Genomic DNA, 15,022 nt, shown 5'->3' with positions numbered 1-15,022 from the left:
GTTATTTTGTGACAGTGAACGTTCGCGAATGTTATAAGAGCGTTTTGTGTTTGCTAGGAAAGCCCCAAAGCAAACCATGAATTGTCAGTGAACATGCTGCGTATAATAGGCAAACCTACAATATCCTAATCTGATGTAAAATTTTGTTTTATTAAATTCACTAGGCTCTGTGTGGGCTGAGAGAAATTCTACCTTCTGATATGTGTGCGCCTGGTGTCCGTGGTCTCTCTCTACGTCTGAGATATGTGTACTTGGTGTCCACCCGTCCACGATTCTTTCTCACGCCCTAGATGTGTGCGCTGGTGTCCATGGTCCTTCACAGCTCTGAGATAGACGCTCTATGAACCTTCCGACGTCTGATAAGTACGCCTGGTATTATCGGTCCCTCTATGCGCCGGGGATGTGTGCGCCATGGTGTCCACAATCCTTGACTACATCTGAGATGTGTGAGGCTGGTGTCCACGGTCCTTCCCTGCATGTGAGACGTGTGTCTAGTGCTGACGATTCCCATTTTGTGTCTGAGATGTGTGTGCCTAGTGTTGTACGTTTCCCCTCTGCGTCTGACGCAGAGTAACCCTAACCCTTGGTGTTCGTGGTTACTCTCTGTGTTTGTAATGCTCCTCCACGGCTCCTCTCTGGATTTGAGACTCTATGTCCACGGTTTAATTTCTTTTCCATTTATCGTTGAATGTCTACTAGAGTATAACTGCATAATGTCCAGTCAGTAATTGGTGTGTTACATTTCAATATATGACTAATAATAATAATAATAATAATAATAATAATAATAATAATAATAATAATAATAATAATAATAATAATAATAATAATTGTCGAATTATATAGCGCATATTGTAGACTAACCTCTATGCGTTTTACCCCCGGTCACTGGATCAAGCACATGGAAAAACACTAGCGAGTTTTTAACTATTTAAAATTAAGGAGGGCCCTATTCCATCTCCTTTGAATTCGTTCAATTATACTTCATAGCAAATTATTCATGACATAGCGACTGGTTTGTCGTCATCCTATTTTCTTTTTTAAAAGGTTTTTTGACTTAATGAGCAGTTTGTTTCTTCTCGTTCTTTTTAATTTTTAAAACATAAATTTAGTTCATCGTACTTTTATATTAATTCACATTTTAATCAAATAGAATACTACATGACACGTTCTGGTGCGATTTATGTTTTCTTTATTTTGTCTAATTTTACGTACTTGGTATAACGCCGCAAAGAAATCAAAACCGGTTTCCTGGTATTAAAATGTTATGGTTGACAAAGAAATATTGGAGATGTTTTTTCTCCTTCTTACCTCAGTGGCATTCTGCTTCGAGTTGTTTTTACTTAAAACGTGCGATCTTTTGATTTTTTGAGAGGTCAAATATAAGAAGCATCGGTCATTGAAACCGCAAGAAAGTACGTATATTAACATCTTAATACAACTGAAATCGCCGCCATTCGTTACAGATTTATCATTCTTGTGAACATGACGAACTTATAGTCAAATTTTAGGAGATTCATGAAATCAATTAATCTTTAATAATGAATGATTAAAAAAAGGCTCACAAAAACAGAGTTTGTGAGCGCAGATCAAATGCAATCCATGTATGATGGCATTGTATCCTACGGTATTTCATGCTAAGTACTGGTTAAATTTTGTACATTGCCATTTAGAAACAACATATCAGAAATAAGCTAAATTTCGTGATAAAATCACGGATTCTACCGCTCAGATCACTATACTGTACTTATTTATTCTGTTTATTTGTCCTGTTACGGTACTTAATTGCGTGCCATCAACTGTTATTATCGTAATGATAGTAGGCGCATTTGCAGGGCGTTGAACTATCGCGCATTTTCAATTCCATAGTTGTTTCTAAAAGGATATACGTATAGTACAAAAGGGAATACTTAATAGACCTATTGTTCTTATTTATTATATTTTAAAGAATAACGATTTTCACTTTTTATCGGCGATTAACATGGTTCTTTTTTACGAATAAGTACGTTCTTCAACTTCACTCTAAACCAATTCATCAGACACCGGGTGTCTTAAACTGTGATGTCAATTTTTACAATTCTACAAATTCCAAAATTTTTGAACAATGTCAATTTATGAGGACAAAGAACGCCCTCAACGACGTACATAACTTGTTAAACTAATGCACATTCGTGTACCTACTACAAAGACATTTCGATTACAAAGTTACAACACAGGAAATTACTTAATGAAACGAGAGACAAATTAATCGGGGTTAACTTTCGGTCGAAGAAACCTAAAATAAAGATTTGATCCCTCGTTGATAGCGTTCATTTGAAATGTTGCTAAATGAATGAATCGATTCATGTTTTGAAGACACAGTCTGTGTTTTATGTGCAACAACGTATAGGCCTACATCTTGTGGTAGGCCTAATTGTTCTATAACATTGTATGACTAGCGATATTTGTACAGTTGTCATGGATGAGATAATAATTGCATTCTTAATTGCTATATTGATGATTATATGCCTGTAATGATAAGGTGCCCCGTCCTTGACGCCTTTGATTTAGAGTCTCCTATTTTCCAGACGACAGCTGACTGGTTTCACGTGCGACTCCAGAACAAACGAAAGGTATCACGATAAAAGGGTGATATTGTCGCGTTAATTCACAGAAAATTGCGTGGTAAAAATGTCATCAGTCAAGATTTAAAATATATACTGTACGCGTGTGTGTGTGGGACCGTTTCAGTCAGTTGTGTAAAATAAACTGCCTGGGAGTGTTAGATATGCGCGTGTACCCTATACGGTAGTCTCCGTCGCCTAATTGGTATGATACACCTTGATAGTGAGTGGTTGCAGGTTCGAATCCCACCAGAGAGTTTTTTCATACAACTGAATAAAAGAATTTTTCGTTGAAGGTCTTTGATTGATATGATTATATCTTGTTCCTATCCGAGTACTGTTATTATTTATATCTATTTGTTTATATTGTGTTTGCGGTGCTACGCAGCAAACCTAATTTGAATACTAGTATATATATCTCTTATACACATCTAGATGTGTATAAGGGCATATATATATATTTATATATGGGATAATATATATGTGTATATGTATATATATGTACTGTATATATATATACATTATATATATAGGCCTATATATAATGTATATAGGCCTATATCAATATATCAGCGATTTATTAAGATTAATTGTATCGTATCTTAATTAGTAATATTTATAAGATTTATTTATTTAAAACCATATTGAAAGAGGGTACGGTAGCCTATCCAGCAAATCTGATCATTTGGGGCCCTTCCTACAGTGGCAATTAGAGATATGCGATTATTCTACATCGGCCTGTAAGATAACTTTCTGTCTGAAATGTTTAAGGATCACTCAGTAAATAATTAGTTTACCTGTAATTAATCACCTGTTTTGATTACCTTCCTGCGTTGCATCCCTGTTATCATTAATTTCACCCTTCTCTCAATTATAGTGAGCAGGGCACCTACATTAATATACGCACCAACACAGCGCATCCTTTGGTTCATCTGGTCAATGAAATTATCTGGTGTCCACATATTGTATCAGTAATTAATAAGAGGGTGGATCCCCAATAATTATATCAGCGTTATAAATTGATGCAAAGGTGTACTTTTGTCGTGTCATTCTCATATCTAGACAAGTACGGATTATCATATACCGTATTTTATATATTCTATGTCATTTCTTATTAATTTTTGTGAGAAGACGGGTAAGAAAAGGTGTTTTTTTCATCTTAATCAATCTGCGGTGGTGGGCACAGTGCCAGAGCATTTGATGGGTCCATAAATAGGTGGGGTTCTGGAGTCCTGGTGTCTTGGAGAGTTTCGGTGGGGGTACGGGGAAATATTGTGACAGTTTGGCCCTTTTAGATATTTGTAATCGGATAATGAGAGTCAATCTCACACAATCGAATGAACAATTCAATTGGTAATTTTGTAATCCGTGCCGATGACACTAACATATTTTTTTACACGTAAATAAAAACGTCCTATTTAAAACTATGATTAACAAATGTCTCTAACTGGCTATAGAGCAATAGATTATCTATTAATATCTCTAAAACTAATTAAATTATTTTTTTAAATCGCAAATTGACAAATTCAGAGAATGAGAAAATGCTTATTAATAAACATGAAATTAAGCAGGTATAGAAGGAACATGCACATTAAAGCTCAGCCGATCTTCATATGCTGCTCCTGTTTTCCACTTCCAAATTTTTTCGCGCGAATCGAAGCGGCGGTTCATGCGCATGCGCATACACATTTCTATCGGAGTTTAGCGAAATCGGTAGTTCGATCTGTTTCTACTTTTGCGCGAAGCGAAAAAATGCGCAACAAATCAGAGTTTAGGGACCGAACCGACGCCTTCGATTCGCGCGAATACTAGCTAAATTCGCCTAGTGGAAAACAGGATTTATGCTTCTAAACTTTGGAATGTCCTATCATCAGACTTTAAAAATAAATACACTTTTTTTTTTTTATAAGAACACTTTTTATAAAAACACGGAGGCTGAAATTGCTTAAAAATTAAGAACATAATAAGAACAAATTGAGGCTGAGGTAAAATGTCAAATGAGGTTTTTTTATTTTAAGAAACTAGAAAAACCAAAAACTTATATCTCCACCTTATGTGTGACTATGTACACCCTCTATAATACAGTACAGTAGGTATACCGCCTGTCATTTAGGACCATTTTTACTGGGGCCTTTTCTTCCTAGCCGCCTTTTTTTCAGGGCCAATTTTTACCCACATTCAAGTACAGTGTATAGTGCACATACAATAATTTTGTATGTTTGAAAAGTTTGTGAAATAAGAACAACTTTTTGAGCCTGACATCAGCCAAAAAATAAAACTGAGCCTGGGCAAAATTCTACTGGTTCTTATAAAAGAAGTACTAAATTATTAGATGGGATTAAAGCTAGAAGCCCACACTGTAGGTACCATCAAGGTGACATGCATGATGATGGGGTTGTGTGTCGATGTTGATAGCAAGTTATTACTTTACCCAAAAGTGCCATGTCGTGCTAACATGGAAATAGGTCCTTCACTCCGACATGACACGTCCAGTTCACTTGGGGTTCGAGAAAGTAACGTGAAATTCAGCAACATCAATCCTGGCTAAAGCGCTTCCTTGGTGAAAAGATTTAACGAGACTTGACATTCTTTTCCAGCTGTCAATCTAGGTAAACTGTCAATTACTTTTTAGTCAAAAGTCATTCATTTCCATTCTAACTTTCACTAACATCTTTTCAATAAGCCTCCAGTTGGTTTATACATACAACCATGAATGTTCTGGAGTATGTTCTTTGGCAATGCAGTATAATTATTCCGTTTCTGCGGTGACCTATTTACATGTAGGTCGATAGAGAAATAATAGCAAACAATTTAATTTAGAACCTCGAAAATAAACACCTAATGATGTACAATAGCTTTTGTTCTCCGTTCTGGAGGTTCTTCAATTAATATCATATCATATCATATTGAGCGTCTGTTGATTACCGGTGGGAGTCTGAACGGATCGTCATTAAAAACGAGCCGATCATATAATTTATTACAAATATTAACGCATACAACAAAGAAAAAACATAAATACATATGCTTGTAATAAACCGTCATTAAACCACGGAGGAATAAATTTAAACCATTAGCTTAATTAAATGTTTGTAACAACCATATACCATGTTTTTTTGTTTGTGAAAATATAATAAAACTGGACACTACAATATTGCCTTCTTAATACGGAATTAATGAAAAATATATATATTAATAAAGCAGTACACAAAATTCAATTAAAAACAATTTCTACTCCAGTATTAGTTAGGACTAACTTCACCATTCAAATATAAAGTTATAAAAGTATATGCATCCACAATTACAAATCTGAAAAAACAACCCAGCATAATGTAAATATTCGCTTTTTAGCCAAAGGTGGCAAAAGGCCGGGTAGCAACGGGCCTAGGTGGCAACAGGCCTAGGGTGGCAAAAGGCCGGGTGGCATCGGGCAGGGTGGCAAAATTCTGGGTGGCCAATGGCCAGGTGACAACGGGCCTAGGTGGCAACGGGCCTAGGGTGGCAAAAGGCCGGGTGGCAGAAGGCCGGGTGGCAAAAGGTTGGGTGGCAACAGGCCAGGGTTGCAACGGATCAGAACCCAAATTAGCTCAATCCGGAACATATTGCAATAGGCCTAGTAATGAAAATAATTGTATTCTAATCAGAATTTATTGAGGAATAGTATGTAAAATTTAGAACTTAGTAGAAGGGATCTTAAAATTAGGGGTGTCTTCTGTCGCCTGTGTGGTATAAATTCACCATTTTACTGCTATTGGCCTGCTAATATATGCAGTATAATAATATAATAATAAAATTTATTTGGACTTGCACTTTTACATCAATGACACACTTTGAAAAACAAGGTGCGTCCGAAAAACAAAACCATACAAATGATTACAACATACATACAAGAACAGCCATTAAAACCATGCTCCTTGAGCACCATTGGTGGAGATGTGCGCTTTATAAATCTTTATTACTACTACATACAAAACTCAAAACAGCTTAATTAATCCCTTCCTCCCCTCCTTCCATGAAAATTCAAAGATTATCCCTCCCCACAAATGAAACTGAATAAAACTTTACCCCTTATTTTCAGAAACAATATTCAAAGTACTATTCCCTCTGCAAACAATGCATCCACCCCTTCCCCTTAAAACTTAATATAAAAAATAACATCAAAACAGTAATGCAGGAAAGATAATAACTATAATGAAATTGAAAAACAGATGAACTGTATAGTATAGTAAGAGCATGGAATTCAAAATCTCTGCGGAATTTCCATGTTCTTTTGTTTGGTATAGGCCTATTTTTTGCAAAACTTATCGAAGATATTTTAAAGATATACAATACTAAATGTTTGAGTTTCAGTACAAACAGATTAAAGGAGTGCAGGCTACGGTACCATAAAACATTCCCAGTGTCCCTCAAAATAATGTTCCCCCACTGGATTTTTTTTTAGCAAGGGCCCATTGCGCTTGTTTTATCATTGAACCTACACCACCAACCTGCGTGCGTTTTCATTTGCAATTTCATCCGCTTATGGGGTTCGAAACTCTCGCTGTGCAAATCGCTTGTGTCCTTGGGCAAGGCACTTTATCTACGGTTGCCTCTTTCCACCCAGGAGTACAAGTGGGTACCTGGTAGGTTCCAACACAACTGCGCTGATTACTAGCTGCAATATTATGGAATGATAATATAATTTAATTTAATGATTTAATTTGGTGTTCAGTATGTGTTCCATGTGTTTGATCCAATGACCAGGGTAGTAATGTGAAGCGCTTAGAGGCTTTATGCATGAAGCGCTATATAAGAACGGCATATTATTATTATTATTATTATTATTATTATTATTATTATTATTATTATTATTATTATTATTATTATTATTATTATTATTATTATCCAGTGTTCTGTTGTAAATAAATGTAGTACCGATAATAGAGCAAGGCACTGTATATGGTACCTTGTCGAGATGTATTCGGTTCAAACTTCGATGAGAAAAAAAGAAGTATACCGTATGTCTTTGTGATTACCTCACAAACCAATACACTAATAACCCTCGTAATATATTGGGAAATATTCATAGCATTAAAGTAATTAAGAAATATTCGACAAACGTGAAGAGATGACAGAACCAATTCAGAGGATATAATTAATTACTGATGTATCTCATGAATCAGTTCACATGAAAATATGCAATCATCGCATTTTTAGATGGAGAAATGAGTGAAGTGACACTACAAACGAGACTGTAAAAAATAGGAGGGGGAAGATTATTACTTAGTTCAGCTGTTGATTACCAGGCTTTGACACGCCTGTCACAAACGATTAAAGCAATCGCGCCAACAAGTTGCATAATATTCATGTATGAATTTCAGAGATATGAATAATTATCGCAGACAGTAATTTCCCTCAAATAATTTGTTGGCAAGATGTTGACACCGTTAGTGTGTACGGTACCCATTATAATAGAATCATTATTCAATTGGATTTATTAACTTGATTGAGTATTGGGTTTATGAAAAATACGGAAATTGAACATAAGTGAGTGTGAAACATTTCGGGTTAAAGTATGTAATATCAAACAAAACATGGTTTTAACTTTTCAAATTTCGATTCTATATTCACCACTCTTGTTCATAGTTAATAAGGAAAATGATGTAAATAATAATTATACTGATAATAATAATAGGCCTAATAATGATGATAATAATAATGATAATAATAATATTAATAATAATAATATTAATAATAATAATAATTATAATAATATTATTAATAATAATAATAATGATAAAAACTAAAATTGAATATAATAATAATTATTATTATTCATACTTCCATTATAAATAATTTTACTATAAAACAACAATAGTCTTAATGGTAGCGCTTTTAAAACTCGAACTGTGTCTGTTTAGGCCTACCTTATTGTTTGTGATCAGTAACGGCGAACATAAATATAAAGCAATAAATAGAAATCAAAATATATATGATACTTGAAACACGTGCAAGTATTACCGTAATTTATAATAATAATAACAATAATTATTATTTTTTGTTTGATAAATAATTGATTTAGTATTTGTGTATATTTGATGCAAAAATAAAATGGTTGGAAATTGAATAATTGTGGTCAAAAACTGATGCAAGGAAACGTCCAAATTGGCCGATATACACGGCAACTAACAAGGTAAACTAGTTTCCTTGTGCTGTTTCGAATTAAAATCTGGGGTTAACAAATCAGTAACATATCCCTTCAGTATGTTTGATCTCACTCTGTCTGCTTAACATTTCATTTGATTTGCTTTCACGTCGTTTTTAATTCGATAGAATTGACGTACCTAGAGCACGAGGCGACCGCTGATTCGGATTCTTAGACATGATTTAAGATATTCAGGAAAATTGGCTTTGCTCCGTTGCTATCTTTTTAGATGAACAGAGATGATGATAATGTACCAGATGGTTGTTAATATTTTGGTAAAATTCATGTCAAAATACCCTAAAATACCCTTTGAAATACCAATATATGACGGTTTATAAAAGTGATTGTCCATTGGGGAGTGCAATAAAGGCCTAATACATTTTAAATAAGGATATAGGTCTATTCTTGATCAAAATTATATGATCTTCAATAATTTCAAACGAAACATCAGCCTGTGCCGCGGTTACCGGTATGTCTCCGGTTGAATTTGATTGTACCGGTAGCTATTGAATTAGGCCAATGTTTACATTGTTTCATCTTCAATTCAATCGTATCCTTTCATGGCAAGACCAATAAATGATAACATGAAACGGCTAGACTAGATATAAATGGGACACCAGAAGGGTTGTTTGTTCGTTTGTGTGGTTGGATGTTAGTTCATTCGTGTGTTTTCGGTGACACCAAGGTTGAATCTAAAGTTTTGCATTATAGGTCTACACTGAGTGAAAATCCCCTACCGTCTTCCCAAGTCTATATACTTACTACGTTCTTGTTGGTTATCAAAGACGTTGTAGTAGGACCATTGAGGAATTAGCTGAACTACTTTTGTCCATGGTAGGACCAGCACATGACAGGTTAACAGTATGACCCAAAAATGTTGTTTCTGATAACATAGAAAACATGTGCAACGCTTACTGTATTTGGTAGCGATGCAATTATTTGACGCTGAATATTATTGTATTTTAATGGTAAAAATAATAATAATTGATTGTTTTATAACGCAAAGTATGAAACAATGTTAAAATCAAATGCGCTTATGGCTAAAAGTTATGCTTTGATGTTAGGTTTGAAAATAGATTGTCGAAGATTACAATAATATGCACGTATTGTATGCCTGTAGGCCTATTTGACATCTTGTAACTTTAGGGTTATAGTACTCTCGATGTGTCGTGACGTCTATTAAAAATAGAATGATTAGACCTAAACGTTACCTATTCGACAGCGGTGATAGCAATAAAAAGGATTAGTGCTATACTTATTAGGAGAGTGGCGGCGGTGGCGCTTATTTGGCCATAGGTTGAAAGTAATTTGTAATTAAAAATACGACTATTAGACCTATATGCTTTCAGGAACGGCATCGTTATTGCAGGTTCTACATGGGGTTAATGAAAAAGAGATGAGATAAAAGCAAAAATATCCAATATTTTCTTTCGTGAACATTTAAGGCCCCAGGATAATTTCAAAGTTCTAAAAAGTATAGATTTTTCAATAGTTTTCAATAGGCTACACCGTTATAATACCCCTTTTGTTTTGTATAGACTAGGGCCTACATACATACACATGGCTTAGTATAAAATTGCCATTTAGTTGCTATTTAGCAGGTCGTTGACATAGTAATTTTACACCTAAACGTTTGGTATTCTTATTATAATGTTGAACGTTTATTGGGTATGTTTGTTTAATGTAAGTACAGTAGGCCCTATAGACAGCCTGTGGTTACAGTAGGCATATAGCCTAATTCAATAAAAAGCGCTTTGAAAAACAATGGCACTTGCCCAATCCACCTGTGTTTGCAGGTATCAAGCACTTCAGTTTGTCGCGCTCTGAAGGAAATCTTGTTACTAATTACTTTTGCAGTTGGCCTCTAATATTATTTGTAGCGAAGTGATTTTATCGTGCTAGTGAATGTAAAGCAGCCCATTTACCCAATCGAGTGAATAGAAACAACCCCGCTACATGCCCTCCAAGTCGAAAAAGTTATACCTGCAAGAGTAGTGATATATGTTTCTAGTCATACTCTCTTATTTCGATTCAATATGTAATATGGTAATAAGATGTAGTTAAAACTTTAAAAATTAAAACATCAATCCTTATCGTTGACAAACACGTGTTTATGTCGAGTCGTAAATAAACCTCTAGTGAAATGACCGGGTCCGTCGTCTAACTCTTGAATTTACGTATAGAAATCAACACGTTAATGACGATGACGTTGTGTAACGTGGTTACGTTTAAACCCTATGTGAGGTATTTTGTCAAATCATGCCAAATAAACAATTTCCACCTACGTGGCTCACAAGAGATTTTCTGTACTCGTGGGTAATCCATTTTGTTTTAGCAAATTCATGCAAAACCTTTAACGCAAACGCAAAGGTTATAATACTTGTTTTCCTTAAAATCACATAGGCCTACTTAGGCACATCATTTGATTTCCTTACTCTCATTTGTGGTGCTTATGGCAAAAAGATATCTATAAAAAAATGTAGGCCTAAAGCATGTATGTAGTTACTCTATTTTTGGAGTGTCTACGCCCGCCGCCAAAACTCCGATTTCGGAAGGTTAAATAAAAGTTTAAAAACTCCGATTTTGGAGTTTTCTCGTATAGTTCGCAGAAACTCCAAAATCGGAGATTTGATTAAAAGTTTGAAAACTCCGATGTTGGAGTTTGACTATAGTACGTAAAACCTCCGAAATAGGAGGGTTTATTAAAAGTTTGAAAACTCCGATGTTGGAGTTTGCGTATAGTACGCAAAACCTCCGAAATCGGAGGGTTTATTAAAAGTTTGAAAACTCCGATGTTAGAGTTTTGCGTATAGTACGCAAAACCTTCGAAATCGGAGGTTTTATTAAAAGTTTTGCTCTCTATATAGAGAGCTTGTTTAATTAATAATAATACTGCGCAGAAACTCCGAAATTGGAGGTTTGATTAAACGTTTGAAAAATCCGATGTTGGAGTTTTCGCGTACCGTATACTACGCAAAACCTCCGAAATCGGAGGGTTGATTAAAAGTTTGAACTCCGATGTTCGAGTTTTCGCGTATAGTATGCAATCGGAGGGCTTATTAAAAGTTTTGCTTTCTCTATAAAGAGAGCTTGTTTAATTAATAGGGCCTACGCAGAAACCTCCGAAATCGGAGGTTTGATTAAAAGTTTTGCTCTTTCTATATAGAGAGTTTGTTTAAGTATTAGTACGCAGAAACACCGAAATTGGAGGGTTGATTTAAAGTACGCAAAACCTCCGAAGTGCAGATATTTCGATTTTGCAGTAACTACATACCGTACCCCTCTAAATCCCAAAAGAACTTCAAAGAACACAGGATACACAGGACCCGGACTGACCCTACCTTATGATGCTACAACATTAAGAAGGGCACCAAACAAAGATAGTGAAGGATTCGGAAAAACTAAGAAGAAATCACATTGCAACGTTCGAATTTAGGTTAACATTCATAACGTAGCCGTAATGTGAACGTATTTAATTTTTAGACTTTAAGAAATTTCTGACTTAGTGATTTAAATTGAACATAATATCTTAGAGGGTCTCGGTGATCGTGTACCGTCACTTTAGACCAGACTTTTCGTACTGAATTGCGCATTTGAAGTTGACATAACACGATGATTTTTGACCATGAACTTAATTGAATGTGTAGGCAAGTACGGTAGTGTTCATACATAATCTGTGATTCTAATTGTCATGAACTGTGGTTACTCTTCAGGTCCCCAAGATGCCCGTTACAGTAAACTAGTATGTATTGTTAATTCAATTTGTATGCCAAGATCGTTTTCCATCTAACACATACTATCTTTTTGCTTCCTGAATTAGCGTTATTCGGATTCTCAGATGAGCAATGAAATAAAAATTATTTATTACTATCAATTTGTCATTTTTTTTTTCAAACAATGAAATATTAAGAGCATATCACCAAGGAGGTATTGGTATCACATTACATGATGGGACGTAGACCACGAAAGCAGAAACCCATGTTCCGTTTTAGTCATTACCGTACTTTCTTATCTAAAACGAGTTGACGCTTTATTTTTTCGCCACAAATACTATTATTCACGAGCTTTGGCAAATCAGAAACGTAACTGAACCGTCGGTATAGTCAGTGTTATCGTTCGATTTCTATACTGGTTTCTATAAAATCAGTACATGCTATCTCCGACATTCGAATCGGACAGGCCACGATTTCGTTTCGTTGAACCTACACTTTTTTTATAAGAACACATTTGATAAGAACACTGAGGCTGAAATTGCTTAAAAATTAAGAACAAAATAAGAACAAATTGAGGCTGAGGTAGAATGGTAGAAAAACCAAAAAATGATATATGTACCTTATGTGCAGTTGGTGTGACTATGCAATACCCTCTATAATACAGTAAGTAGGTGTACCTACCTCCCATTTGGGGCCATTTTTTAACCGGGGCAATTTTTTATGGGCCCTTCATTCAGGGGCCATTTTTTGCGGGGCCGCTTTCACCTCCCAGTACAGTGTATAGTACGGTACTGCTGTACAATAATAATTTTCTATGTTTGAAAAGTGTGTAAAATAAGAACAAAATAAGAACATTTTGAGCCTGAAATCTGTCAAAAAATAAGAACACTGAGCCTGGGCAAAATTTTACTGGTTATTATATAAAAAAAAAGTGTATGCTGTGTAAAGCCTCATGTCCATGAAATCGCTACAAGTACGTGCTATTGCCAACAGTTAACAACCGGGCAATACTTATTATTAATTATAAATATACTTATTACTAATAATAATTATTAGACCAAATTTAGTATCGTATTTATAGAGCATAAAATGTGTTATAAAAATATAAATAGATTTAATATTTTCAAACATGTCAGATAATTCTTTATAAATGTCATGAGTGACTATCTGTGCATTACATGAGTCTATCGCCAGAACCTACAATCGTAATCACCACCACAATTTTATTTGTTTCATATGAGATGTTGATGTAGGATCTCCCTGCTTTTTGAATCCTCCACGGAGCAATTAATCTCAATTGAAACATGGATAAATTTCATGATTGTAAGCAGCCAAGGTCAGCACTTGTTGTCTGGCGTGCGACATTCGTTAACTCGCTCGCGTGGAACGTGCTTCGTTCAAATTATAATCGCTCCCAACGTATGATTTATATGCTAGAATTGTTAAAACACGTGGCCAAAGTTCAATATGGTATCAACACAATATATGAGGCCCACATACATCCAGAGTCGTAATGGCATGTTATACAATAGGCATTTGCGATAAAAATAAATTATACAATGTTTTACTGAATCAGTTATTAGGCAGTGATAATCAATGATCCACCGAAATAAAGTGGGGCATGATCGGATTGAAGTTTCTATGCACAGTTAGCTAAAATGGCTCAAAATGTGAACGCGAAACAAAACTATAATAATAATAATAATAATAATAATAATAATAATAATAATAATAATAATAATAATATTAATAATAATAATAATCTTGAATAATAATTTGAATCTACACTTTTAAAGCAGTGGCACACGAGAACGGTGCGTACAAAGATTTTACAAATATGTATACAGTATGAGACAAAACTGAAAAGTGACCGACAAAACTAAAAACATTGTCAAATTACAATGTACCGATACACGTTTATAAAATTCTAAAACATTGTGTAAAAAAAACGACAATAGGCCAATATTAATAATAATTTTTATATGCAGCGACTCATTAGTCTTTATTTTAAAGCATAACTCAAGGTTAGCAGTTCATTATTTCATTAGTTAATTAGGATTAATGACGTCACGGTCATTTTTTTCTCCATCTGGAGGCACTTAGAATAAATTTGATTTGAAATAAATTTGAATTCCTTCTGGGTCGTTAATGCCTATCTGTCGTACCTAGATGATCTGATAAGAAAGAAAGAATTGTACGGTACTCTAGGGGCATCTGATTTTTGTTGATCTGTTTTCGTTCAATTTAAAGAAAAGGTTTCAACTAGATCTATTATGGACCTTCCCGCCAACTCAGGGGTGGCGCCAGGACCTGCCCGACGGAGGGGCTAAAGGCCCCGACGGGAGGGGGGGGCTAGTGGAGCGAATCGAGTCTCACTTGGCTGGGGTCAGGGGGCCGCCTAGGGCCCCCGGTGGGGGTTCAGGGGGCTTCGCCCCCTGGAAGCCACGGATATTTGATGAATTATGGCGAATTTTTATTACTTATTTGATAGGCATCGAGTTACTATAATATGACTTCATGTAGGC

Source organism: Anneissia japonica, unplaced genomic scaffold (assembly GCF_011630105.1).
Source record: "Anneissia japonica isolate Jap-2015-1 unplaced genomic scaffold, ASM1163010v1 scaffold287704_len1198815_cov201, whole genome shotgun sequence".
Lineage (NCBI taxonomy): Eukaryota > Metazoa > Echinodermata > Crinoidea > Comatulida > Comatulidae > Anneissia > Anneissia japonica.
The sequence above is the reverse complement of the archived record's forward strand: the minus strand, read 5'-3'. Positions refer to the sequence as shown.